This window comes from Hippoglossus hippoglossus, chromosome 16 (genome assembly GCF_009819705.1).
Source record: "Hippoglossus hippoglossus isolate fHipHip1 chromosome 16, fHipHip1.pri, whole genome shotgun sequence".
NCBI lineage: Eukaryota > Metazoa > Chordata > Actinopteri > Pleuronectiformes > Pleuronectidae > Hippoglossus > Hippoglossus hippoglossus.
Genome location: NC_047166.1, coordinates 8,147,259 through 8,173,875, shown reverse-complemented (window position 1 = coordinate 8,173,875; position 26,617 = coordinate 8,147,259). Strand labels below are relative to the sequence as shown.

The window sequence follows — 26,617 nt, the reverse complement described above, 5'->3', positions numbered from 1 at the left end:
CAAAACTTGTGGTCATTCTCACTTTCACCCGGTTCTTTGTTTACCAGCATGTAATGTTGGCAGCACAAGAAACTGACCTTATTCCACTGTCAGACTCAACTAGACAACAACTAAGATGCCCAGCGGGGAGAGAGAGAGAGAGAGAGAGAGAGAGAGAGAGAGAGAACAGAGCTTTCTTTTCCCCATCCCTCGATCCTCTCCTCTCCTCTCCTCTCCTCTCCTCTCCTCTCCTCTCCTGATTCCCTTGTCATATAGACTCTGGTTCTCTGCACTCAAGTGAGTTCCATTGGTTTACCTAATTGATTATTAAGTTGCTGATTGGGGATCAATTAAATAATTAAAGTTTATTAAGGGCCGAGTCAATTTCCTGGCATGAGAGCAGGGACCTATTCTCCCCCACAGTGTGTGTGTGTGTGTGTGTGTGTGTGTGTGTGTGTGTGTGTGGATGTTTGATGCAGACAGTTGATAGAAGTCATGCATTGAGTTGAAGACAGATAATGAGCTTCAATCGTCACGTGGATCTTGCTGCAGGGTTATAAGTGAAAACGTTGACAACAGCATTGAGTTTCTTCTCGGTGATCTGCTAAAGCCAGGCTGACAGGTGGGGCTCGACCTCCGGTGACTGGTGTTTTATACGCTTCCTTGAGAAAAAATATTGTTCTCACAGTTTACTGCACCATGAAGATGGGAAGCTGGAGTGATTCCTCGAGCTCCAGACGTGAATCCAGCTTTAGATTTGGGCACTATATGAATCACTTGTTTCGTTTGCACTAGAAACTCCTTGTGGCCGGTTTCACTGCGTCTTCTGGGGGGATTCCAGCCGAGCATTCTGGGGTCAAAATGTTGGTGAACACAGTCACTCCTGAGAGGTGACACATGAGGTGGGGGGGGGGGGCTCCTCTTGTGATGCCAAAAAGAGCCCCAAAAGATTCAAAAACACACACCATTACACTCTCTCTCCTTCACACACACACAAACCCCATATATGAGACACAGGAGCGGAAACGGGTCGAATCCTACTTCAAATTCTCTTTCCTCTCGGCTTGTCGACCGGGGAAAACAAACCAACCCGAGGCACAGCGAATGGGGATTTACTAATTAACTACTTACACAGACACACACACACACACACTGGGTGAGAGAGAGAGAGAGAGAGAGAGAGAGAGAGAGTGTGTGTGTGTGTGTGTGTGTGTGAGAGAAAGAGGGAGGGAGGGATGCACACCTCCTCTCCTCCTTTCCCCTCCCTCCCTGTGCTCTCCTCTCCGGGTTCAGGTTGGTAGTGATGCTGCCTCTCCGGTCGCTGGCTCGCTGCGCCGTCAGGGTGAACGCGTGTGGATAGACTGGTCGCACTTGAGCCTGTGAGAGCTTTAACACCGCTTCCTGAAAATAATAGCTGGAGGTATGTTGTTCTCTTTTTGCACATTTTAATTACACAGGCCTGTGAAATTATATATATATTTTCAAATGGTGATGGAGTTGTTTTATATTTCTTGAGAAAATGAACTCGGAAAAAGTTGTTATTTGTGTCCTTTTGTGAGTGGATTTGAAATGTATATTGTGATCGATGTGTGCTGGCGATATTATTATTGATTGTTGCCATAATTGTGCTGTTATTGGAACAGTTGTTTTGCCTGTATTGCGATCAGTTTGCGGTGCAGCCTTGTACCAAAAAGTTGGACCGTGCGTACTTTACGCATGACCGTTATTTGGAAACTTGGATGTAATTTCTTCATTTTTTTGGCTCCTCTTTTTGTAAGTTTAGACACTATAACATCTTTTTGCAGCTCTCTCTCTCTCTCTCACACACACACACGCCCGCGTGCTGGAAATGGGGATGAATACCGTGTTTTTTTGGCGCGCATGTGAGCAGGTGTGGAAGTCTCGACTGTGTACGGCAGCACTTTGATGCGTTCAGCTGCCGGCGTTGGCCCGGATTAGCCTTTAAGTGTCTCTATTTGTTAAGGCGTCCAGCCCTCACCTCCGCACCGCCGTATCAATCAGTCAATTAAACAACCGCTCACACACACTGCGCGCTGCACGAGACTCCAGCCGTGCACACACACACGCACACACATACACACACACCCTCCCTCCTTTCCCCTCTCTCTCTCTCTCTCTCGTCCATTTCTCTGCGCGCGTGTGTGAATGACCGCGTCTAATTTACCTTTATAAGGATTGTTGGTGTGTGTGTGTGTGTGCGTGCGTGCGTGCGTAATGTGTCCGTGCCTTGCTGCTCGTGCTCTGTTGGCTACTCCGGGATTTAATTGCACGTGCAAATACTACAATTGAGTTATTTTCCTTCATTTAAGTTGCACCAAAATTATTTTTCAAAGAATTTCCTCCTGCAACATTTTTACGCTCCAGTATTTTTCTCCACAGAAACACTCCTCTCCAAAAACACCAGCTACTGTCTGTGGCCATGCGTCAATATGTTCACCCAAACAAAATGCTGAAGTTTACTCTGTGTGTGTGTGTGTGTGTGTGTGTGTGTGTGTGTGTGTGTGTGTGTGTGTGAGTGAGAGTGTGTGTTCAGACTCGCATGGGAGTTACTTTCAGAAGTAGTGGGCGCATCGATACAGTGAGTCAAACTTTAAAAACAAAACCCCACATATTCGGAATAATCTCTGTGTGGATTCGCTGCTCTCTGCCTCAGATTTTTCTCTCTTCTCCTTTTTTTTTTTAGGTGTTTACCCTCTTACAACTTTGATGCATATTTATGTGTGCCGTGGGTGAACTCCATCAATTATTTGTGCCTGTATATTTCCAGATAAACAGTGTCTGTAAATCAATACATGCATGTAACTATTGCAGATTAAGAGATCGATCAATGGATCCACCCCTAACCCCGACCAATGTTGTTGTTTTCCTGGCGTCAATTATTCACATCTAACTTTCCACCGCACCAGCCTTCCTCAATAAAGTTTAAAAGTGGGAGAATGTGCGCGTGGAATATAGAGGACTGACAAGTGAGGAGGGTTTAGGTAGAATTATTTAATCCACAGTTGACCACAAATTAATTCACCCAAACTTAATAATTGATAATAATAATTTCAATGATAATAATATAGTGATAACGACGATGCGAGTGTTTTAAAAAGACGAACAGACTAAATAGAATAAAATGTTAAATTTCAAGTTGAATTTTTTTGTTCCAGCTCCATTTGAAGTCACTTTGGTTTTTGGTTCCATGCTCCACAGCGAGCGGCCAGCTTCGCTCTGCCCGGCTCCCGAGCTCCAGTGTCTGGGCCACAGACAGCTCGGCCATGCCCGTGTCCTCTCTCCCTCTGAATGTGTATGTGTGTGTGTGTGTGTGTGTGTGTGTGTGTGAACTTTCAGGCCAACGTGTTGAACCTCTCTCCTCTCCAAGTCCACCCCCGTTTAATTGGATTACCTCCCTGGTTTTGCGCCGCTTCTCGCCGGCCGCCTCATCCGTCTCCGTGCTGTCAATACCTGGCAGGAAATATTTCCGACATTAAATGGCATTCGGGGAAATTTTCTCCCCCACCGCACGTCACTCACCCTCCCCTCCGCCATGCCTCACCTCTGCTCGGCCGCTTTGAACTCGTTAACCCGTCCAATTACATTTGTTCTAATATCAGCTCCTTAACGCTGCCCGCTGCTGTTTGTGCACTCTGCGAAGTGGAAGGAGGTAGAAATGATAAATATGTCTCTGATAAAACTCCCTTTTCTTTACAGGAGTGATACAAATGACAGCCTCAACAATAATAATAATTTAAATAATAATATTAATAATAATCGATTTAATTACACCTTACAAAGCAAACAGTATAAAAAGTATTTTCAATCCAGCCTATAGGCCTGTTCTTGCATTATTTTTGATGGTGTTATTATTTTTGTGTTATTATCATTACTATTGTATTAATTATAATTGTTATTGTGTAATAATCATATTAACAATAATAATAAAAATCATATGTGAACGAATAATCTGCAGTTTATTTCTCAAAGCCTCCTGATTTTAAACTGCACTCCACTATTAAATTATGGTATAATATTGTTCATATTTGTTTTAGAATTTAATTTTGCGACGATTCAAGCTTCATTTTACAGATTCTTTTTTAAATAAATAAATTTAGAAGAGAAATACTCGTCTGTAAACTGCTAAACAGCTGCATGGGCACAACCAACGCAGACGTGTACCCTCCAAACATAATATTTGTCATGCTGCTTTTTTTAAATTTAATCTGGTCATTTATTCCCAATTGGTTTGTGGTTATTTCTTTTGCGCAGATTATAACTTTTCGGATTATGATCGGGATTCATTTCATCTGCAATTTAAAATTTTGAATTTCACCTCCTTGTCTTTGTTTTGTCCTCATCTTTTTTATCTTTTCGTCTCGTTTGGAAATAGACAATTTCTCTTTCCTTTATCCGTCACGCCAGTCGATCTATTGGGGGCTCTCACCTCCACCTCACTCGGAAAAGAAACTTCTGACAGGTGCGAGAGGCGGGTTTGATTTTGTTTTTTTCTTTAAAATGCTCTCATCCTTAATGTGTTGTCATCTGGAAAGCAATTTCGTATGATCAAAGTGCGGCTAGTTAGTGCGGTCAATATCCTTTCGAGCCAGCTTCTCATATATCGATAACAAGGCAGCGGAGCCGGAGCCTCTCACCGAGCTGCACTCAGGGCCTCTGTCCGCTCTCTGTGCGCACACACCGGGATACATCCCGTGCGTAAAGGGCGCTAATACCTATAAACATTACAGGAGGATGCAATATCAATACAGAAAAAATATTTGTCACTGGGGGGAATTTTGTTTGGAAATAATAGAGACATCAACTCGAGAAGAGGAATACATATCAATTGCGATGAGGTCATGCGCAAAGATGTGCCAAAGACGCACAATTTAAGTGAGTGCATGAGTATAGGTTATATTATAATGATTTTTTTTCTCGTGCTAGCTTCTCTCTGTCTCTGTGACTGTACAAGGCAGTAAAGAGTAAATAAGGTGATTGATCTGTGGTCTATGGGGCAGAAGTGGTCCTGCGGGAAAACAGCGCAACACGAGCCCCAGGATCGGCTCCATCCTGCGGGACACACAGCGTCTCCTGTCCCCTGGTTTATTATATTATTATATTTTAGTTCTTGTACTGCAGAAGGAGGATTTTTGTTCAGTCCTAAATATAATTAACTCTATTATCTGTTTTTTTTTTAGTGACGCCTCCGTACAGTGCGACACAGGCACTTCCACCTCCCCCTTCCCTCCCTCCCTCCCTCCCGGGTCGGAACAAGCGCAGCAGCGACCGAACTCCGAATCCAGTCCGAGACAAAGTGATCGGGCTTCGGCCTCAGGTGCATCTCTGAGGCGGGGCGACGCGGAGGTCCAGGTGGGTGAACTTCCTCCTCATCTTCATCATCGAAAAAAGCCTCCAAATGTCTCAGTCTCCATTTGCCTGTTTCTCTTACATGAGTGTAAAAGAAACACACAACTCATATACACTTAAAAAATCCAACGTATCTTTTTCATATTGTGAGGAGCTGAACTAAGATCAAGATGTTTTCTGTCTGGAGGAGGTAAAGTTAATTTAACATTGAAGACCCCAGTGAATTTATCCATTGGGGCATAAAAGTGTGAAACTTTAAGTTTGCGCTGTATTTTTATTCATTTTCTAAGAGTAAAATTTTAATTTTAAAACTTAAAATCTTTGAGACCCTGTTTCCCAGAGACTCACAGGGCAGCAAACAGTGAAAATTTAAAGATACAGAAAAAAATCATAGATACTTTTTTTTAAATGTCTTGCTCATATGTTTGGCTTTGGAGGCTTTTTCAGTTTTTAATAGTATTTAATTTTTGAGGAATTTTTAATTCTTGGATCTTGAAAACGTGTTGGCGGTGAAGCCGTGCAAACCTGTCTCTGAATAATCAGAAGTGTCCAATTCGCCATGCAATAGCCCTCGGCCATTACCGATCACATGCGAGCTTCACCTCCAGCCAGCCAATGTCTGAACTCTTCCTCTGGCTCCTCTGTTCCCCCTAATTCTTCCTCTCTGATATTAGCCCCTTGGCACACCTTAAAATTTGTGTTTCATTATTCATTATTCAGGACTCATTAATGTTTGCTACTAGACCTTTCTGCCTGTTACACTCCGAGCCTATAGGGCAATTGAAGGACTCCCCCTGTATCTTTCCCACCATCTCCGAGCCTTGGCCCTTCCTCCCTCCTTCCCTCCCTCACCCTCCCACACCTCTCTCTCCTGTGGCCCTCGTACCCCGTGTCGTCTCTCGCCGCCACACCTGGTAACTACAAACTTGTACACAACAATAACAGCCAGATGTATCCATCTATCTCTCTATCTAGCCTGTCGGCAGTTAGTGGAGTGGCTGAGAGACTTGCAGGCGTGAAAGGTCAGTTAATCAATGGCACACAATTTGACAAATCCCAGCGACTCTTATCATCCTCACGGGCGTTTAGGGCCGAAAGGAGGACCACCGAGATAAATGCTTAATCCTGACTGCACTGTGAGAGAGAGAGTGAGATCGAGGGAGGACAAGCACAGGAGCGCTGTGAAGCAGATGGGCACGCAGACAGTTCGGGAGGTGGGTAGGTGGGGGTGCACTGGAAGAGTTGGGGAGTGGAGAGGAGAGAAAGAAGGAGACGTTGGAAGTGGTCAAAGCAAAACTGGAAGCTGAACAAATGTGCACCACGTTTGGAAATGACAGATTCTTCTCTTCTCAGTCCCAAACCCAAAGAGCGGCGACTTGTTGGCTGTCAGATCATTGAATTCGCCTCGGGCCAGACAGGCCAGGCACATCTACCTTCTGGGGCTGACAGAAATCCTGGTTCACTCTCGGTTACGGCTCTGCTGCTGTGTGTAAAGTTGAGAAAAACCCGAGGAAAACAAAGGTGTACGAGTGGTTGAATTCTCCTGTGGCATGTTAGCCCGCCTGCAGCAGTGTGCAACCAAGAGGAAAATGAGCTTTTGTCCACAAGGCTGGCCTCTTTTTTCCCCTCAGTTTTTTGAACTGCAGGGGTTTGGAAGGTGGTACGATTTCATTGCCTCGGTATCACCTCAGTATGACACCGTGTCACTTGTTTTTTTTTACTGAACTGTAATGAACTTTTTTATTTCTTGCTTTGGATTGGGTGTTAATTCCTTTAAGGGTAAAGATCAAAAATGTGTCACTGTCATATAAAAGGATTTCTGGAATGTGTGTGCTGGGAGTGCACTTTTCATCCATGTGCTCTTTTCACATGGGTGCGAGGGAGCTGCTTGAGTAATCACACAGACAGCCACTCATGTCCTTTATCTCCATCTCAATACAAGTTCAATGTTATTCGATTGAGATTAGTTGCACTGGCATGACAGCAGAGGCCTAGTATTGCCAAAGCACTTAGGAGTCAATGACAGGAGCACATCGACATGCGCTAACACATACACAACAAGAACCTGCGACTGGCCAACCTTGTAGACTAAGACACACACACACACACACACACACACACACACACACACACACACACACACACACACACACACACACACACACACACACATGATGGAGGGGCGAGGTGGAGAATGGAGAGAGAGAGAGAGAGAGAGAGAGAGAGAGAGAGAGAGAGAGAGAGTGACAGCCGAGTCAAAGGGGTTTGAGCAAAGTCTCAGGATGATGAAGTTAAAGGAAAATAGAAAGTTGTCGAAAGAGCGTGAAAAGAAGAAGAGAGAAATTATGAGGGGACTCGGATGACGGCCAGAGCTGAAGCGTGACATGCACGTCCAGAAAGATGAAAGAATGATTGACTCACAGAGAGAGTGATGGTGAAAGAGTAGAGAAGAAGAAGGGAGGAGGAATTAAGAAAAGACAGAGAGCAAAGCAGAAAGAGGGAAAAGTTGTAGAGAGAGGAGGATGGACAGAGATTGAACGAGCAGGGGAGAAAGGGCTGGGGACGGAAAGAAAAAGAAAAGACAGGAGACAAAGGAAGAGAAGGAGGGAGGGCAAGAGAGGATAAAATGTGGAAGAGTGATGTACGAGAAGAGAGAAGAGGAAGAGATTTACTAGAAGAGAGATTAAGTCAAGTTGTCCCCGGTCAGTCATTAATCCGATTTAAGAGCAATTAAGGTGAGACTGATTCCTTCCTAGGGAGAAAGAAATAGATGGAGAGGGTGAAGAGAGGAGGGGGAGAAAAAGAGGAGACAGTGAGGGAAAGAAGAAAAGAGTGATTGAGAGACGAGGGGAAATAAAACAGGTGTCTGAACTCTTGGTATCAGTTAGTGGACGAATTAGAGGCAATGGACTAAAGAAATACAAACAGAAAACATCTGTGCATTAAACCCGCACATATTTCACACATTCTAACACATACACACAATATCCCTTAAAGTTAGATCAACCTCCATCTGTGTTTTTTTTTTTTTTTTTTAAGTGTGGATGAGGTTTTGGTCATAGCTCTCTTGGTATCTTTTGAACAACGGACTTCTTTCATGGATATCCCATGAGATCAGGATCATACAGCTGTGGCTCCATGCTGACAGAAGCTTAATGTGAACACAACCAAACGTGACCTTCAGTTTGCATGATGGAGCTTCGCAACCAGTGAGATTATCTCTCGGAGAGCGGACAGAAGTTGTCAAGATGAGTTTACGGTGGAAGTACGGTGGCCGCTTCCCTCTCGTCCACGTGAGGCATGAAAGGGCAGAGAGGAGAGATGTAAGAGAGTAAGGGACAAAGTGGATGAATCTTCTTTGAATGAAAATGAAGAAAAAAGAAAAGCAGGAGCGATGAAGGTACCCCCCCACCCTCCCTCCTCTTCTTCTTCTTCCTCCTCCTCCTACTCCACCGAACCCCTCCAATCCCTGCTCGGTGTGTGCTCTGTTGTTCCAGATGTGTATCAGGGGTCTCGGGGTCGACAGAGAGGTCCCTCCACTGCTGTAGCATTTCTATGTCTATTGGGAGATGGTGGTCCTGATAGCCCAGGCCGCCTGACACGTACACAACAGTACATAAATCAAACGCACACATACACGCACTCGCTCCATTTATCTCCCACTCAAGCAGTGCGGTGATAGCAGCCAACTCTGCATAGAGTCAGAGCGAGGGAGAGGTTGTGGTCCGTCTTGTTAAGTGGGAAAGTAATGGGTAGCCGTAAAAAGGTTTACTTCTGCCGCTGCCATCTCTATTGTTCAGGCCCTTTCCAATGTTGGTGCCTCTTTTGTTTGACGTGCTTGAACAGTGTATAGCACACTCGACTGCGTCCATAATTGCTGTTCCACATAACTACAGGACAACAGTGTGTTATTATGAAACCTGTTAAGGCAAAGAATGGGGCAAATTGAACACCGAGGTCATAGATTTTGTTTCGCAACATTTTAGACAGCTGAATGGAAATGGTTTTACATGATTTCATTGACTCACATCAGTGTTGAATGCATCTATTTTTTTAAGCAGCTCTCCATCATAGGGAAAAGTAGCTTATGCACATCTCCTTATCTTCTTTCATTTTCTCATACTGGCTTTTCTCCCGTCAAGGTTCCCTTTATTTTTCTGTGGCGCATCCATTGCAGTTTCTACCAATCTGTAGCCCAATCACAAGTCCCAGATTGAGAGGCCATTTGGCTGCTGTTGACAGGAGGGAGCAGCTATTGACAGGGCCCTGCCGGGGAGGCGTGTCTCAGGTCCCACGTCCAAAGCGTTTGTGGCGTTTAATATACTGTAGCAGTGGTCCTCGCAGCCCTCACCCTGCATGCTACTGCCATAGGGATCAATATGCACTGGGTTAGAGAGAAATGGACCATCTGATGCACACTCAGAGAGGGGGATGAGGGAAAAAAGAGTGAGAGCGACAGAAACAGTGGGGAGGGGTGTGGTTGGATAGCAGGCGATTTTTAAAGGGAAAATGAGGGGAACAAGCTTGAAAAACGGGGAGATGGAGAGACCAAAAGGAGGTGAGGAGAAGAGAGGAAATGATTAGAGGCACATTTGAAAAGAGGTGGATGCAGAGTGCTGCCCAGTGCGGAGATACATCGCGAGGAGAGAAAGTGGTCAGTGGTTGAAAGAGACATTCAGCTGGGAGAGAAAACAGATTGGAGTGAACGGGGATAGACACTGAAGAAGAGGAAGACTCTAGACACCAGGGAGGATACACACAGGAAAGGAAAAAAGACATAAGGGAAGAGAGAAGTGGGAGATAGGAAGGGAGAGGGGGGTCGATGAAAGTGGGGGGGGGGGGGGGGGGGGGGGGGGGCAGAGAGAGCGAGAGAGAGGGGTGCGGGAGAACTACGAGGAGGAAGGGAGGGGAGGGGGGTAAAATTTCCATCAGGTTTTCAATTGGGGCAGATCAATAGTGTATTAGAGCTCACCTTGACCCCGTCTCTCCCCCTTCTCCCCGGCCCAGCACACAGGCCAAGCTACTCTCCCTCACAGCAGGGGACGGAGAGGGGGAAGAGATTGCATTATGGCCTGCCTTTCTCAGACCAAAGTGGCAGAAAATGGCACAATAAAAGCAAGAGCGGACAGAAAGAAAGAGGAAAAACTAAGTCGCGGTGCGCAGAAACAGAGTAAGTGGGAGACGAGGAGTAAGAGAGAGCAGGAGGGAGCCGGAGGAGACACCAGCAGGTGTTGACATACTTGTTTGGACGGAGCTTTGTCTCAGAGGAAACTGGTTGGGTGCCGGTGTGTGTGTAAGCGGACATGTGAGTGTTTGAATCTATAGACCCACACGAGGACAAGCGATAGCCGACACAAAAGACACAGATCCATACAAAGTACAACACACTCATAGAAAATAGAAAATGTCTCATGGTGCAATCTCTTGATAGACTCACAGGGACTGTGTATCCGCAATAATCTGTATTGGAAAAACACAGTGTCCTATGGGTTGTATTTCTGCTGTCTGCTGGAGGTCATTGTCTTTGCATATGGAAGTGCTTACAAGCACAATCACACGAACACACACAATCACACACACTTGCACGTGCATGAGTCAGATCTCATTGTATTTCTATTTTACTATACATACACGTGCTACCCTTACCCTACCCATAATAATCTTAACCCATGAAAACAAAAAACGAACTTTTTCCTCTGCGTTCTGGGCCTCTTGCCCACAAACTCTGGTTTCTGTACGTAAAACGTAGCATTTGGGAAACGATGGCGTCACAGTTACACGTAACTTCGCAAATGCCCACTGTTGCTTGGTCTAATAATCATGCACCCAGAAACAACAAGGACATTGGCGGCCTTTATACCAGTGAACATGCTCACAACGTTGATCTCTGGCAGGCTTGTTTGAGCGTTTCTATTCGTTTTTGTGTTCCCGTCTGGACAGAGATTTTTTAAACATATCCGCAGTAGTGTAGACAAGCTGCACTTAGTAACTTCTGAACACTATATCATTGATATATCAGCCCAACTATATCCAATCTATTTCCATTCAGCATGTAACAATGTCCAGTTCCTTCTAAGTACGAAGGCAGAAAGTAAGGGCTCTGCACCCTTTGGCTTGGCGAATGGACAAGTAGCAGTGATTCCCTTGGTATATGTAGTTACTGTAAATGGGACCTTTCACTAAAAGGAGTCATACTGCAGTTTCCATGCCAACGCACTGTAGAAAGCAATCATGTTAAAGACGATGGCTTCAAAATGCTGTCGTCTTACTCATTCTGAGGTTTTGCCAAATCCTCCAACATCTGTGTTCTTTCCTGGTTAGATCTGGTTAGATCTACTTACAGCTTGTCGATAAATTGGAACCTGATACTGTCACCTGTTAGCAAAGTTTGGCCATCTTAAAAATCTAACAGACACAAGAGAAGCTTAAGCATCACAGTAGAATTTGTTACCAGTCTAATTTTCACTACATCTGGGCTCTACCAACTTGCTCAGTTGCTCGTCGTCATTGTCAGCTGCTAGTTTGCTTTCATTTTCTGCCATTTTCTGCCAACTAGGTGCATGCATGCATTCACGTCTTCCGAGCTTATTAGATTCATATTTTTGCATATGATTGTATACAGAGGTTGCTGAAAGCTGGGAGATTCAACCGTGAAGTCTACTCATGGATCAGAGAAACAAACTTAACAGAAGTAACTATTAACTGTCATTTATCTTGAGCAGTTTTGCAGCTTTATGATGAAACTAAATAATCAGCACTGCAACAGCTATGTGTGCATCATTTTCCATATGGGAGGTGAAAACTTGAGCTTTTTGTAGAATTTGACACGCGAGTCCTAGTTGCACACAGACACAGAAGACGTGCAGGTGTAAGGACACACTCCATCACTGGAGGACAGCAGGACGTGAAGCTGCTTGACAGAGGTACAGGGGGGCAGAGGGAGTGCGTTGATGGGGGGGAGAGGTTGAATAAAAAAAATTGATCTGGGGAATTTAGCATTTAGACACAGTTTACAAAGCGATATAGAGGGGAGGCACGGGAGCAGAGGGGGCCATGTGGGGGGAAGGACACTTAACTTTACAATAGGTCAGCTCTGCCCATTTGACTAACTGTAACCCTGACAGTCCTGCCTCGGCATGTATGCACACACACATATGCACATGTATACACACAACCCAGAAAATCTACACAACATGCGGCTCTCACATTCTCCTCAACGATCCATCTATGAGCAGTGATTTAGCTGTTCAGACAGCAGCTTGTTTGTAAAGGCGCACACCTACTAGCTGCACCATCCTCGTCTCTTCCACACATTTCCTAATGCTGTTCCTATTGTCACCCATCCACACTCCAGTGCACATGCACACGCTGAAAGACGCACGACAACATCACACGAATGCGTGCGGCACACATGCACGCACACTCTGTATAAGACACACACACACAGTAACACACAAACTCTGTCCCACTCGCTGAGGGGGAGAAAAGGGAAGAGAAAAAAAGGAGAGAAAAAAGAAATCGATCGCCGGGGATAGCGGTGCGCGTCGGAGGATCGTATCTTGTCAAAATAATATATTACCCTCATCCCCGCCTGATCGATGCGGTGGATTAGGGACGGAGGGCTCCCTCTCTCCCCTCCTCTCTTCCCCTCTCTTCCTCCTCGGTGCTTGGTGCAGTTTAATATTTACCTCCGTGAAAGAGCGGCCGCGACGGCTCTCAGCCCTAATTGATTCCGACACATGGAGCTCTGTGCTCAGGCTGCGGATGAGAGAGGGAGGGCAGGCTGGAATGCAGAGGGAGACATGAGGAAGAAAGAAATGGAGAGGACAGAAAGATAGAAAGAGGGCAAAAAAGAATGGGAAATAAAAAAGGCAAACATAGAGGCATCATAGGAATCAAATAAAGGCAAAATAGTGGAAATGTGATGAATGGATGTGCTTATTTGGAGGAGGGCAGACAAGATGCATCAATAAGAAGAAAGATGCTGCAGGAAAGAGGAAAAAAGCTGAGCTAAATTATCCAGTTTAAAGAAGTGGATGCATGAAATTTACCTGGGTGATGGAGAGACAGATACCTCCACATAAAAATTTGCGAGTATATGTAGGTTTTTCAACTGTGGGTAAAGCTGCTAAAAAGGCTAGAGGACTTAGCCTTTCTGTTTTTTTCTACGTCACAAATGCGCCTAAAACCAACATGCCAGAAACCAATCAATGTGTCGGAAGCAGGAAACCCAACAGTCAACAGAAGAAAGCACCACAGAGACCAGTGACGGTGTTGCAGTTGTTGTGTTTTTAACGTCCGTCTTTCACACTCAACGGCGACTGAACGATTTTAGATCGCTGCTTGATCAGAGACGGATGAAGTTTGTGGAAAAGATGACGAGGAGTCGCAGAAGTTATCTACAGATGATGAGCTTTTGTTGCCTCCATGATTGCTATTGTTGTAAGATCGAGCACGCACTTTTTGGTCAACCATAGTACAGTGTTGATGATCAATGGAAAGCCCACTTGCAATTGACGGGGGTAACATTTGACTTTTTTGTGTAATAGCATACCCCAGCTATAACACGGCAAACAACAAACTGAGTCCCATAGAACCACGCCAAAGACTTGCCATGTTCTATGGTGGTTGTGACGGATGAACTAAAAACCTATGGAGGAAAATGAGGAAGGTCAGAGAACATATAGATGGGGAAAGTGCGAGTGGGTGATAGGAAAGCCAGAGATGGAGAGGGATATAGCAATGTAGCACAAATAGAAAAGGGGAGAGGGATGAATGGAATGGATAGCGGAGAGGAAATGTATCAGGAAGAATGAGGGAAACGGCGAGGAGTAGGTGGAAATGGGACAGCACGAGGAAACGGCTCTGGGAGAGCAGGAAGAGAAACGGATGGTGGCGGGTGGTGGTGGGATGAGGGCCGAGGAGAGCAAATGAGAGGGGATTAAGAGAGCGGCGGAAGATGGATAGAAACGGGGGAGTGAAACATGACGGGTGGAATGTAGAGCACCAATAAAAAGGCGAGAACGGGGAGGGAAGAGATAGGGGGGGATGATGGAAAAAAGAGCCCGGCGCAGGGGTGACAGAATGATATCAGGTGGGATAGACAGAAAACAGGAGTGATAGCGGAGCGAGAGGCGGGAGCGTAGAGAGGGACCATATTTTCCGTTGAAGGAACTGGCCTGTCATGCTGTTCCGCCAGCACAGAGCGGCTCTATAAAATACAGGGAGCAGACGGGTCGTGTCGGGTGACTTATGTGTATATCTAGGCTTTGTCAATATTTCTTTCTGTCTTCCTTCCTCTGTGCTCCCCCTATTGCTCCCTCGCTCTCGTACGCTATTTTTCCTACTCCAATCATCCTTGCACTGAGTTTTTAATCGCTTGCTTCTTCCTCTCAGGAGCTTTGTTTGCCTCTGTTCCTGCTTTCTCTCTGAAGTGGGTGCTGATACAAAGGAGGTAGAAGTTGTAGAAGTCCCCTGCACCTTTGAGCGTTTGGCTCATGAGCCAAACATGAGCGTGGCACAAAGACTTGAGGACTTGGCAGGCTCATATTCCCCAATGATTCGCTATGATACAGGCAGGACGCAGATGCCTGCAGTTAAATTGATATCACTGACAAAGCGCCAGCACCAATATTCTCACCGAGGTCCAAGTTGTAATGTCCAAGTCTGTCTCCAGCCCCCACCACAAACTGGGGAGACAGCCAGTGGTGTTTTACATGTAGTACAACTTCAGTCGCTGTTTTTTCACTCTCTCTTCTACATGAGTGCATGTATGAATGAAGTGCAGAAGCGCCGGGTGGTAGGCTGATTTATTCATGTGGTCCCAGGGAGGTAGTGCACCTCCTCTTCCTCATTTGGCATGGTTTAGTATCCTGAACACAGCCCTGCAGAGACCCGGGTCCACGGGGGGGCCCAGACATCCTGCAGACAGACTGCCCCGGTGTACAACTGGTGGACACACACAAATTACCCTGCTCTACATTTCATGTTTATTCATTAAGAAAACACGGCAAAACTTCTCTGAAAGAGTTCTGTTGGCTTCTGCTCTCTGCTTAGATTTAGTTTTGACTGATGCCTATAGACTGCATGTAAGTTTTAAGCCACATACCCACAGTTTGAGTCCTGGGAGAGGTGGGAGGGGGTTGTCTTGAAATTTGTATTAAGAGAGACAGAGAGGAATCAACTTTGGCTGAGAAACATCTCATGAGAGGATATAAAAACACTGCTTCACTTCACCACAGATTGTGATACAGATCTGCAGAGTCCGTGACAACCGAGTGTCACTGTGGAAACGGAGAGAAGAGAAGAGACACTGGACGGAGGAGCTGCGCCCGCCTGAAACAGAACTTGTTTATTTTTACAAAACAAGCCCAAAATTTCAAATCCACCTCCACGTCTTTCCTCTGTCTCTCTTCTATTGTTTCTTACCCTCCTCCCCTCCCCTCCCGCCGCTGTGTCTGTTCTTTATTTACACCTCTCCCCTGCTCTCTGCAGTGGCTCAGGGAGCGGTAACAGAAGTGTCACTTGTCATTATTGGTCTAATTCAGTAATCCGTCATCGTGCACTCACTGTATGCAGCGCATTATACGCCAGCACAGCAGGTGTACTACGCACTGAGGTGGAGATTCGATTTGACACGCACACACAGGCGAGAGGGCCGACGGGGGCCAGGGCAGACGGATGCTGTGACTGTGTGTGTGTGTGTACGCATTAGTTTGACTGTGAGTGTGCCTGTATAACAGAGAGTGGAAGGAAGGAAACACAGATAGAAAGAGGGAGAGATTGAATTTTGGCGTGTGCACGTTAGTGTGTCGCATGGATATATGAGCTTGTTCTGTGGTTTCAATAGAAAAGCTGCAGTCCAACATGTCTATGGATACAGACAGAACAGACATTTGAAATGGAAGCAGATATGGAAGCAGTCGTAACAGAAGACAGAGTCATTTTAGAAAAACGTGTTCTGAAAAGTGAGTCGCGGCGTCCGTAAATTCATTCATTTAGAATCTATGCTTGTCTTGTTTGTGTTTGATGTATTTTTCTTGACTTCAAACTTTATGCGTTTCTCTATGTGTTGAACATATTTCATGACCCATAGCTCCATGAATCCCAGTCAACAACCAGCAAGGCAAATAAAGCTGTCTGAAAACCAGGCTATAAAACATTACAGTCCAAATGATGATGACGTGATTTGAGAAATTCTATTCAGTTCGCTGGACAATGGCTGTTTTTTTAACCATTATATTATAAAGTAGTTCATTTTCAATTTGTTATTTTGATTTTTTTTTTATAATTCCCTCTGATCCATAAACGTAGGTTCCAAAAGCTGATGAAATTTAACTTTTTGTCATGCCCATAGTTTCTTTCCTTTTCGTCAACTTCTTCTGGTATTTTGCCTTCATTAGACAGATCTAATAGAAAGATGTCGGAACAGTCTTATATCCTGGACCTTGTAACAACTTCATCCTCTTTTTTCAAATATGTATTAAGTTAATCTTATCATTCTTATTGAGTGGTTTGTATTGAGTCCTAATTACCTTTCCCCTTCACACCTTGAAATCCTTTTCCCATTTAAAGGGTGACATTTTGTCACACTAAGGTTTTTTGTGGTATCTGCGGTGTGTGACACTAATTACTCTCGATGCACTCGTGGAAACTCAGACAAACAGGCTCCGAGTTTTTCCTCCGTTATTGATGGAACCTCTGAGCAACAGCTGTCACCGGCCGCACTCTGCTCTCAAAGGTCAAGCAGGTTTGAAATTCAGCAAAGCTACAATTGTCCCAAATCACACAATATTGATTGCATACATTGTGGTAGGGTGATTCCTTCTCAAAAATATATCAGTTAGCATAATTGCAAATCAAAAAACATTTTTTATGCAATAACGTCAATCCCTGGGGTCTCAGGGGGCGTCAGCTGCACTGCAACACTGGGTAGGAGAGTTTTTTTAACTAGAGTGAAAGGGATGGGGGTTTAAGGTTTGTGATGGTGGAGCTTCCTCTTCTCTCTTTATCAATGGCAATTTGTATGTGAGTGCTCACCTCTGTGGTCCCAGCGGGCAAGGAGGATTTCATCAAGTTCTTAACCCCACAAGGCTACAAATCCGGTTACCACTGTAAGTGTTTTAAACAGTTTAAACTATCAAAATGGTCCATGCTGAGTCCCGAGCCGTGTTCGAGTCCCACCCAGACCACACTGAACCATAGGACTCTAACTGCGTTTACGTTTTTCCTCTCATTTTATTTTTTTTAGCTTCATATAACACCTGCCATTTCCACCACTTTATCAAACTCTAGCTCTAAGCAAACTCCGAGGGGATTCAGCACTATTGGTTTGTGATGGTCTCAAGTTTTCCCTGTTGCTTTTATTGATTCATTTTCATCATTTTGCCTTTTTCATTATCAAAGTCTTAAACTTTTCTTATGTTATCTATCCTCCAACTTTTTATCTTTGGATTTTAACAATTGAATCAGATTGTGTATCGCTGTGGGGTCCATTGAAGGACGGTTGATGTATTTTAAGATTTTTGTAATGTCATTAATAATAAACACATACATATAGGGCTCAAACATTTAGGCTTTAAATCTGTCATATTTGTAGTTGTATCATTATAATTAACACAATGAACCATTTTAGACCTATGTTAGATAAATTAGTCCAGTTTTCTAAAACATGAAAATGGTTCACAGGTGAATAAAAGTTAAATAGACGTTTAGTGAAACTAAACACCTCTTATTCTCACTTTTTCCACACTTCTTTGTTTACCCTTCAGACATTGCGCTAAGTGGGTGTGGCCTCGTTAAACCTCTGTCAATTCTCACTAGATAGAAACCAGACTGATGGGTTAGGAGATCTTTAAAATTATTTTATGGTAGTCAGTTTTTATCTAAGTTTAAAATGGAATTAGCTATAATGTGCATCTTGTTGTGTTTTAACAATAGCGCTGGAACTGTTGAGTGGTGCATAAAACGTGCGTAAAAGTTGCCCCCGAACTTACAAGCTTCCCATTAATGTTGATTGTGCACCTTCATCTGTGGAGTCTCATTACTTCCCGGCAAAATCTCTCCACTTCCTAAACCCAAGAACAAACCAGAAACATGGGTGAGTCACAGTTTAACCTGCAGATCTGTTGCTTTATTACGCACAGACATGAAAAACATAACTAGATGTTCTGCTAATGGAGATGAAAAAAACAAAAAAACACCCCACTAATTGATTCTTTAGCCTGTATATGACAGAGACCTAAGATTGATCGCGTTTGCTTTCCTGATGCTAATCATCGACTGGAGGTTTATTTTCCATTATATGATCGGAGGCGGTCGATGGCGCTCAATAACCCTCCTCATCTCTCCCAGAGACACACGCACGACGTGTCCGTGTCTAACGAACAACCACTGGGCCTAATATCATCCTGCACCGCAGTAATGATGGAGATATTCCTTTTGGGACTTATAACAGTGTAGCTGCACTCAGAGGTCAGTTTATGCACATTACGTTATCGCTTATTCTATAGGCTATATGTAAATGTCATATGCGCGAATCGATTCTATAAATTGCTGCATGATAATAATTTACAGAGGTCTGGATCAGCTGATTGCATCCCGTAGTAGTTCTCCTGTTAGGGGGGGGGGAAGCAAGAGGAGGGGGGGAGCAAGAGGAGGGGGGGAGGAAATAAGAAGTAACAAAGTTGGAAGAGGAAGAGGTGAGGAAGGAGTGAAGGAAGGAAAGTGTTTGAATTATTATCCTCTACGTGCATGAGTGGACGTGAGACAGAGAGCACGGGGCGATATGGCAATTTTTTTTTTTTTTTTTATTCGGGAGGGGGTGAGAGAGAGAGATAGCGAGGGGCTGATGATGAATGTGTGGAGAGCAGGGATGAGAGACGGAGCAGCATGAAAGAATATATGTGGCGCACGGTGCCGCTCCGAGGATGATGAAACGTTAATTAAAGTAAACGAGCTACCTGAGCCTCCCCGGCTAACCCCCCCTGTCACACTCTGTCAGGAGGGAGGGTGAGGGAGGGAGGGAGGGAGGAAATTTGACTGAAGAGGGGGAGAAGTTGGATAATCCAGCTGTGGCTTTGGTTCAAGGTTGATTCCTGCTGTCACTGTTTCAGGCACAGGTGTCGTGCGTCTGCGAAATGCATCCATGCAACTATTATTAACAGGTCAACCCGCTTACATGCAAATAGTATTCTATTTGTTTAAGCTCTTACTGGGATCCTCCATTTTAAATTTCACTTTCCTGCAGCATCGTTGGTTTCTTGCAAGATGAAAGTTGTTGCATTGAGCTGCACATCTAAAACAAACCACACAAACATTTTTAAATCCACTCCCAGATTGCAATACAAATGTTGACTGAAAAAAATAGTCCCTAATACCCCCCCACCCCCCTGTCTCTGCACGCCTGCATGTTATATGTTCCAGTCAGTGTTCCTCCGCATGTGTACACGAGCCTTATTTCTGTCCACGCAAGGTTCCCCCGCCAAGATCACCTTTGTTTCTTTTCTCTTTTTTTTTAAACGCTCATATTCATTCAATTAATCTGAGCTCTAATTCGTTTATATATTTATTTACTCCGTCTCGCTATCACTCTCTCCTTTTTTCATCTCTCTCCAACGATTATCCTGGCGTCTAATTAGAAATCAATGGCGCTGGGCCGGCGGGTATTTGCAATGTGTTTGTGGACGTTGAGAACAATTCCCCCCGACAGAAAAAAAAAGACTGAGAGAAGATAGAGAGAGGGAGAGAGGAAGAGGAAGAGGAAACGCTACACTGCACTATATAGCATGCACGCACACACACACACACACACACACACACACACACACACACACACACACACACACACACACACACACACACACACACACACACACGCATATTCTGACTTCACTGCTCGCAGCTATTCTTCTCTCTCTAAAAAAGCAGCAAGGCAAAGTAAAGTGAGGGGAAGAAAAGAGGAAAGAATGCAAGGAGAGGAAAATGAAAAGAAAATCACTTTTTTAACGACTGACACGAGGGATTTGTGCAGAATTGTTGAGTGTGTGTGTCACCCCCCCCCCCGTCTTTTAGGAAAACAAACAAATCTCGAAGTGGAAAAGCACTTTAAATGTGATGGCCTGCATCTCACCCCAGCCCGTGCTCTGGAAGGAGCCAATCATAAAGTTAGAACAAATATATAGTCTGGCACATTATTAATATTAATTATTATTATGCAATTTTTAATCTTTTATTTTGAAGGGCTGCTCAGATATGAGCAATTTTTGAAGCAAACTTTATAAATAAGTCGAAATTCCCTTTGTGTATATATACATATAAATACAATTTATTATATAAACTTCACCAAATGAGTCTATAATAATAATAATTTTATGAGTTTTCATTTGCATTTGTGCCTAGAATACAACACAAATCAGTGTGGTACATTTTTTGTTAAACTCGCACTTGACTTTGCCACACTTTAGTTTGTTTCCCCCATTATCTTCATCATCTTCCTCATCATCACCTTCCTCCGCCTCTCCCTGCACCGCGTCGTGACAGTCAGCCCGAGCCGGAGTCGCCTCCTCTCCGCCGGCGTCCCGTGGAGAGGAGCCGGTGTGTAGAAGCGACGGCTTTAGCACCATTACCGGAGCCGATCGAACTTTACCGGATTAGCAGCTGCCAGATGAGAAAAAAGAAAAAAGAAAGTGTTTCAACCAAGTGAAAAAAGACGAAATAAATGTAGGGAACGACAGACTCGCACTTTTATTAGAGCAGCTTTACACCACGATGTGTTTACCGTCTGTGCTGCGCGTTTTATTGGCTCGACCCATAATCTGTTTTTCAGACGCTGTGTTTTCTGTTCATCATCCCAAACGAGATGCATCTGTGTGTGTGTGTGTGTGTGTGTGTGTGTGTGTGTGTGTGTGTGTGTGTGTGTGTGTGTGTGTGTGTGAGAGAGAGAGAGTCTGTATGTGTGTGTGTGTGAGAGAGAGCCTGTATGTGTGTGTGTGTGTGTCTGTGTCTGACTCTACATGGGCTCACCAGTCAGGAAGTGTCATATCGGGAAATACAGTGCTGGAGTGTCACCCTCCTCTGCATGATGAGGAAAACTGAATAACTTGCCTCTTCTCGTTGTTGCTTCACATTTCGTCAACCCCTGTGATGCTTTGCTTGTGCCAAAACCATCAGTCTGGGCTCCCTGGTGTGTGTGTGCGTGCATGTATTAGTGTGTGTGTGTGTCTTTGTTGCTGTGCAGTGCAGGCCATATTTGAGCCTCCATCCTTGCATTTTCTGTCAGTCTGTCTGTCCATCTTGCACGCTCATTAAACGTCCCTCTCACACACACACACATGCACACACACCCTCTCTCTCTCTCTCTCTCCGTCTCTCTGAGTCCCTCCCTCTCTCTCCCTCTCCTTCTTCTTCTTCCTCCGCGCCTCACGCTCCCCTTGCCCATGGCTATATGATCGTGAAAAATGTGTTTACAAAACTCGCTCTCTCGCAGATCAAACCGTACGGACGAATCAAAGACTTTGCAGAGAGGAGAGAGAGGCAGAGAAGAAGCGAGGGAAGAGAGGGAGAGAGAGAGCGAGCAGAGGGTGTGTGGAGGCCTTATAATTTTAAAATTCTCTGTGTGTTATTCTCCTCTCTTTTTTTTCCTTCTCCTCTTGTGTGAGTGTGTGGACGTCTGCCTGTATCTCCTGTGGTAATACAATATCTTTAAGGCCCCCAAAACAACTATCTGTGTCTCACAGTTAAACATGAGATAATGCAATATTGATGTCTCCTTGTCTTCGCTATAACGCAATACTGGGCCCATTCTGGCTGGACACACTAACATGGGCCAATAGTGCCCTCGCACTTAAAAGAATTACTGTGATCCTGTAATAAATTTTAGAGGGACGCTACACAAATATCAAGTCCCTAAAGGAATATAGCAGAGTTAGTGGAATCATATAGGAGTTGAAAATACTCCCAAAGCATCGGGTCACCTTTCAGACTAAGTATTCAGCCCAAGACGGACATCAAGTGCAGACTAGACTATGATAGAATTTTAGTTATAGTGTGAGTTGCTTCTCGATGCATTTTGGTTTTTCAAAAGACAGATTGAAGATGGGTTTTCTGGCCTCAGAATCAGTGGATGCCTTGGAACTCCTTGTGGCCTCACAGATCATGGGGACTGCATCATTTTGTCAGTGAGACAGAGTCTGGGCATTCGCTCAAATCTGAAGACTTTCTAGCTTTTTAGGAATTGTTTAATAAATATTTCCTAACGTCTGACCTAGGATGTCTGTCACCGTCTTGATAAAGGTTGATGGACTGTGTATATTCGAGGTTCAACAATGGAAATAAGCCCAAGACTTTATCACTCTATCCCCGATAAAGATTCATGTGTTGTATTTTATCTTAAGAAACATCCAACTCTAATAAAACCAAATGATCAGCCTATGACACTTCAAGCTGAAAAACTTCCACATTATTGAGATTCCAATGTTTTATTTGTAACATTTCTATATTTGTCATAACATCTTACGCAAAGCCATTCTCCATACAACCGAGTTGTAAGGTTGAGGTTGGTGATATCTCAACTAGAAAACATGTCTCTTTGTATAGTAAAAAATGTATGAGATCAGACTCTTTGACAGGGCAGAGGCTGCACAAGCAGAGGTATGAGGACTTATTTTTAAAGAGAAGAATCTTCACCACCCTCCCTTTGTGTTTGTGACAGAGGTTCGAGGGGTTGTCTGAAAAAGGTCAGGATGAAGACATTATGCCTAAAAAGACAAACAGTTGGACACAGGAGCAGAGGAAGAGGAGTGCCAGTTAGAAAGGGGGAGAGGAGAGGGGAGAGGAGAAGAGAGAAGGTGAGGGAGGGGGGCAGACAGACATGCGGGGGAGCGATTATAGCAGGGTTTATGTATGAGCTATTGATTGAGTCGGTGGTGACTTCTTGAGTGGTTAATTCGGGAAGTGAGAGCGATAGAGAGAGTAACTCACTGACCAGAGAGGGGAGGGATGAGTACGGAGGGGGGGGGATAAAGAGAGAGATAGAGAGAGTGTGATTAGGATGGATAGAGTGAGGAAGAGAGAGAGGGGTGCATTTCCTTCGGTAGAAGTCTGGAAAATATGGTACTATTTTACAAGGAATCATGTTATGATTATTCTTAGTAACCAAGACATTATTAACCATTGTATATGTTTAAAATTGTCTTTATCGGTCCTGTAGATATTTCCTATATATGACAGAAAATACTGTTCTTGCGCTTAAATATAACTTCGTGCACAAGTGACCTTACAATTATTTCTACTAAGGAAATATTTATGATTTATTTTGATACATGTTTTATACATATAACTGTAGTTATCCGTATTTACGGAGTATTTATTATTTCTTTCTTTCGCTTATTTGTACAGTTTTTGTTTTCCTCGTCCACATAGCTGTATGTCTACTTATGTGTTAGTTGACTGCGCTGAGACCAATACATCCAAATTTCTGATATATGCACACATACTTGGCCAATAAAGCAGATTCTGATGTAGTCCTTGTTCACACTGTTTCAGGGAGAGTGTCTATAGGGAAAACTCATTATTAAACTTCTTTTGATCAACTCTATAATAAAACTTCAACAACACAGATCCCAGACTTGGAATTTGAGAGGTATTAAATGTGCTATCACAAATAATAAAGCCTATGACAATCAATTGGTTTTAGAGCTGCACCACACAAAAATAATTTGTCATTTTCTGTTCCTGTAAAAATATTTTTTTAAAGTCATTGCTGTCATCTTCAAAAATACAGTCAAATGACCTCACAGCCCCTGGATCTTTATTATAATGTTCTTAGCTGCATCGATGTGCAGTTTCCTTTTCAATTTCACTACAAAGTTCTTCTTCAGACATTACATTCACCACCCATAGGTAAGCAGGCATGAACACTCACACCCGCTCACACGCACCTCTTCCTCATCTACAGGCGTGAAGCTAAGCCCATAGGACACTCATCTGCTCCCTGGGAACAACAGATGGTTCCCTTGTTCTCACTGCATCACCTTGTCTGAGGAAGTCAAAATCAAGAACTTGAGCAAGTGTGTGTGTGGTATGAAGTGTGTGGAGGGGCCCTGCCTTCACCTATGGATGGATAGATTGATCATTATTCTAAAATATGTCTAATGAAAATCGGCGTGACTCTGTTTGCAGGTAGGATATCCCACAGTCAAATCCGTGCGCGTGCGTGTGTGGACATATGTGTTTTGCGTAAATGGTGAGTGTGTGCGCGCGGGCGCGTGTGTGTGTGAAGGTCAGCTCGCCAGCGCGGTTTCTTTTCCTATTCCTCTTCCCTCTCGCGCAGGTTTTGATCTCTCAGCCGCGAGATCAAAGGCGCTCTCTGGCTATTAGTCAGCGCGAGCCATTGATCCCGCATCGATCCGCGCGAGACACAGCCGCCCCGCGAACACCGCGCGAGGCTCCCCAAAGCTCCTCCCGCGCGTCGGGAGAGCGAGAGCGAGCGGGAGAGAGGGAGCACGCAGAGGAGGGAGGTGGAGCAATGTGTGTGTACGTGACCGCGCGTGTGTGTGTGTGAGTGAGTGTTTTTCTACTGGCGCCAAACTCGAGCTTTTTCTTTGCCGCGGGACATGAAACAATGAGGCTCGAGCCGGTTTTAATAAAGCGCGCTTTCCCTCCTTTCAACTCTGGCGCGAGGCGGACGAGCCGGCAGCGGAGAGCGATCGATAATTAATGACGATGAATAATTTAACCCTATCGATTGATACTTTTTTTTTTTCTTCATCCCTTTCCCCCCCCTTCTTTTCCTTATTTTCTTAAGGCTGCCGTTCCACGCCATACTAATATCGTTATCACGCGCTCACGTCCTCGTCTCCACTTCACCTCTTCTGTCTCGAACTTGTTGGAGTTGTTCACGTTCCACGAAAGTCTAAAGAAATCAGGTTTCCTCGTTTATCAGAAGCTACAGTAGCTTATTTATGACCCGAGCAGGAGAGTGAAGTTCACCTGAAGCTCCACAACTTCTCTCCATCCATGAAACTGCCTCATACTACTACTACCACTAATACTAACAATACTACTACTACTACTACTACTAACTAATAATAATGATAATTGACTTATCTATATGGCACCTTTAAAAAGACAGTTACAAGGTGCTTTACAAGTCAAAAATGAAGGCAAACAATAGGAAACAGTTAAAAAGCAAACGCAAAGAAACAAAAAGAAGAATAAAGGTTGTGTAACTGTGGATATTTATTAGTTTATAAGGAAATTTCAAGAAATGTGTTGTCCTGCAAGTAAACCCCTCGAGATCTTGTTTTCGAGAGGCTCCCAAACCCAACTGGGAAACGAGGGACAAACAAGAGAGCAAAGTAAGGACAGACAATCTTATAGACTCATAATCAAAAGAAAGAAAAGAGATCAATCACAAGGAATGAAGGAAATACAAGAAATCATGGAACAGTGACGTCATTAATGAAATCACAAGAAAAATATGTTTTATACTCTTAAGTAATGACAGAGAACAGATATTTAAAGGTCGATTCTTAAAATCTCAGCTACATATCGTTAATGATTTAATAATTCTCAGTTGTCACATGTCTGGGTTATTTAAACGTATTTTTCGGACCCATAATCCCTTGTCCTTGATCCTCCCACCTTAGCCTAGATCTCGACACCCACTCATACATGTTCTTGTATCTTTCAAACTGAATTTGTCTGAGTGATCCTGTGGTTTTACCGGTCCTGTCAGGTGATGGCCCGTCTCGGGGTGAGGGTCTCAGTATATGTTTTGCTCCTGCAGTGAGGAGCAGTGAGGAGCAGTGAGGAGCTCTGTGGGAGGACGAGCACAGTCACAGAGGCTCAGAGCTGCTGGAACTATAAGGTGTAGAAATGTAGCTGCTATCAAAGATGTAACGCAGCCAGTGTAGTGTTAGTGAGTTCAGCTCTTTGACTTGTAATCACTGAACATATGCTTTTTTAGTAGTACAATAGCGTCACAGTAATAACTTATAGTTATACAGTTTATAATTTTAAAATAGTTTTTGTCACAACTACCTTTTTAATCAACTGTAATTGATGTGGTGTATTAATGGATTTAAAAAGAAATGCACCAATCCAAGGTTAAACTCTTTATACGTGAAGACACTTATTTCCACACTCAGACCCAGACTGTTATATAAAATAAGAAAAATTAATATTTAAACCAAAACTATATCAGCACCTATTTATATGGTTTATAATTAATCCTGTAGTTTTATATGATGAAAAAAACTCAAATTTCAAA

The 26,617-nt window shown here is 44.0% G+C and overlaps 1 protein-coding gene across 1 annotated transcript in view; it reads left to right on the top strand.

The window, feature by feature from the left end:
• The first annotated feature begins 1,288 nt into the window (after nt 1-1,288).
• Nucleotides 1,289-26,617, top strand: part of erfl1 (Ets2 repressor factor like 1) — a 40,337-nt gene continuing 15,008 nt past the window's right edge. The window contains 2 exon segments of the mRNA XM_034611973.1: nt 1,289-1,399; nt 5,178-5,349. The gene's annotated coding sequence lies outside the window, so the exon portion shown is untranslated.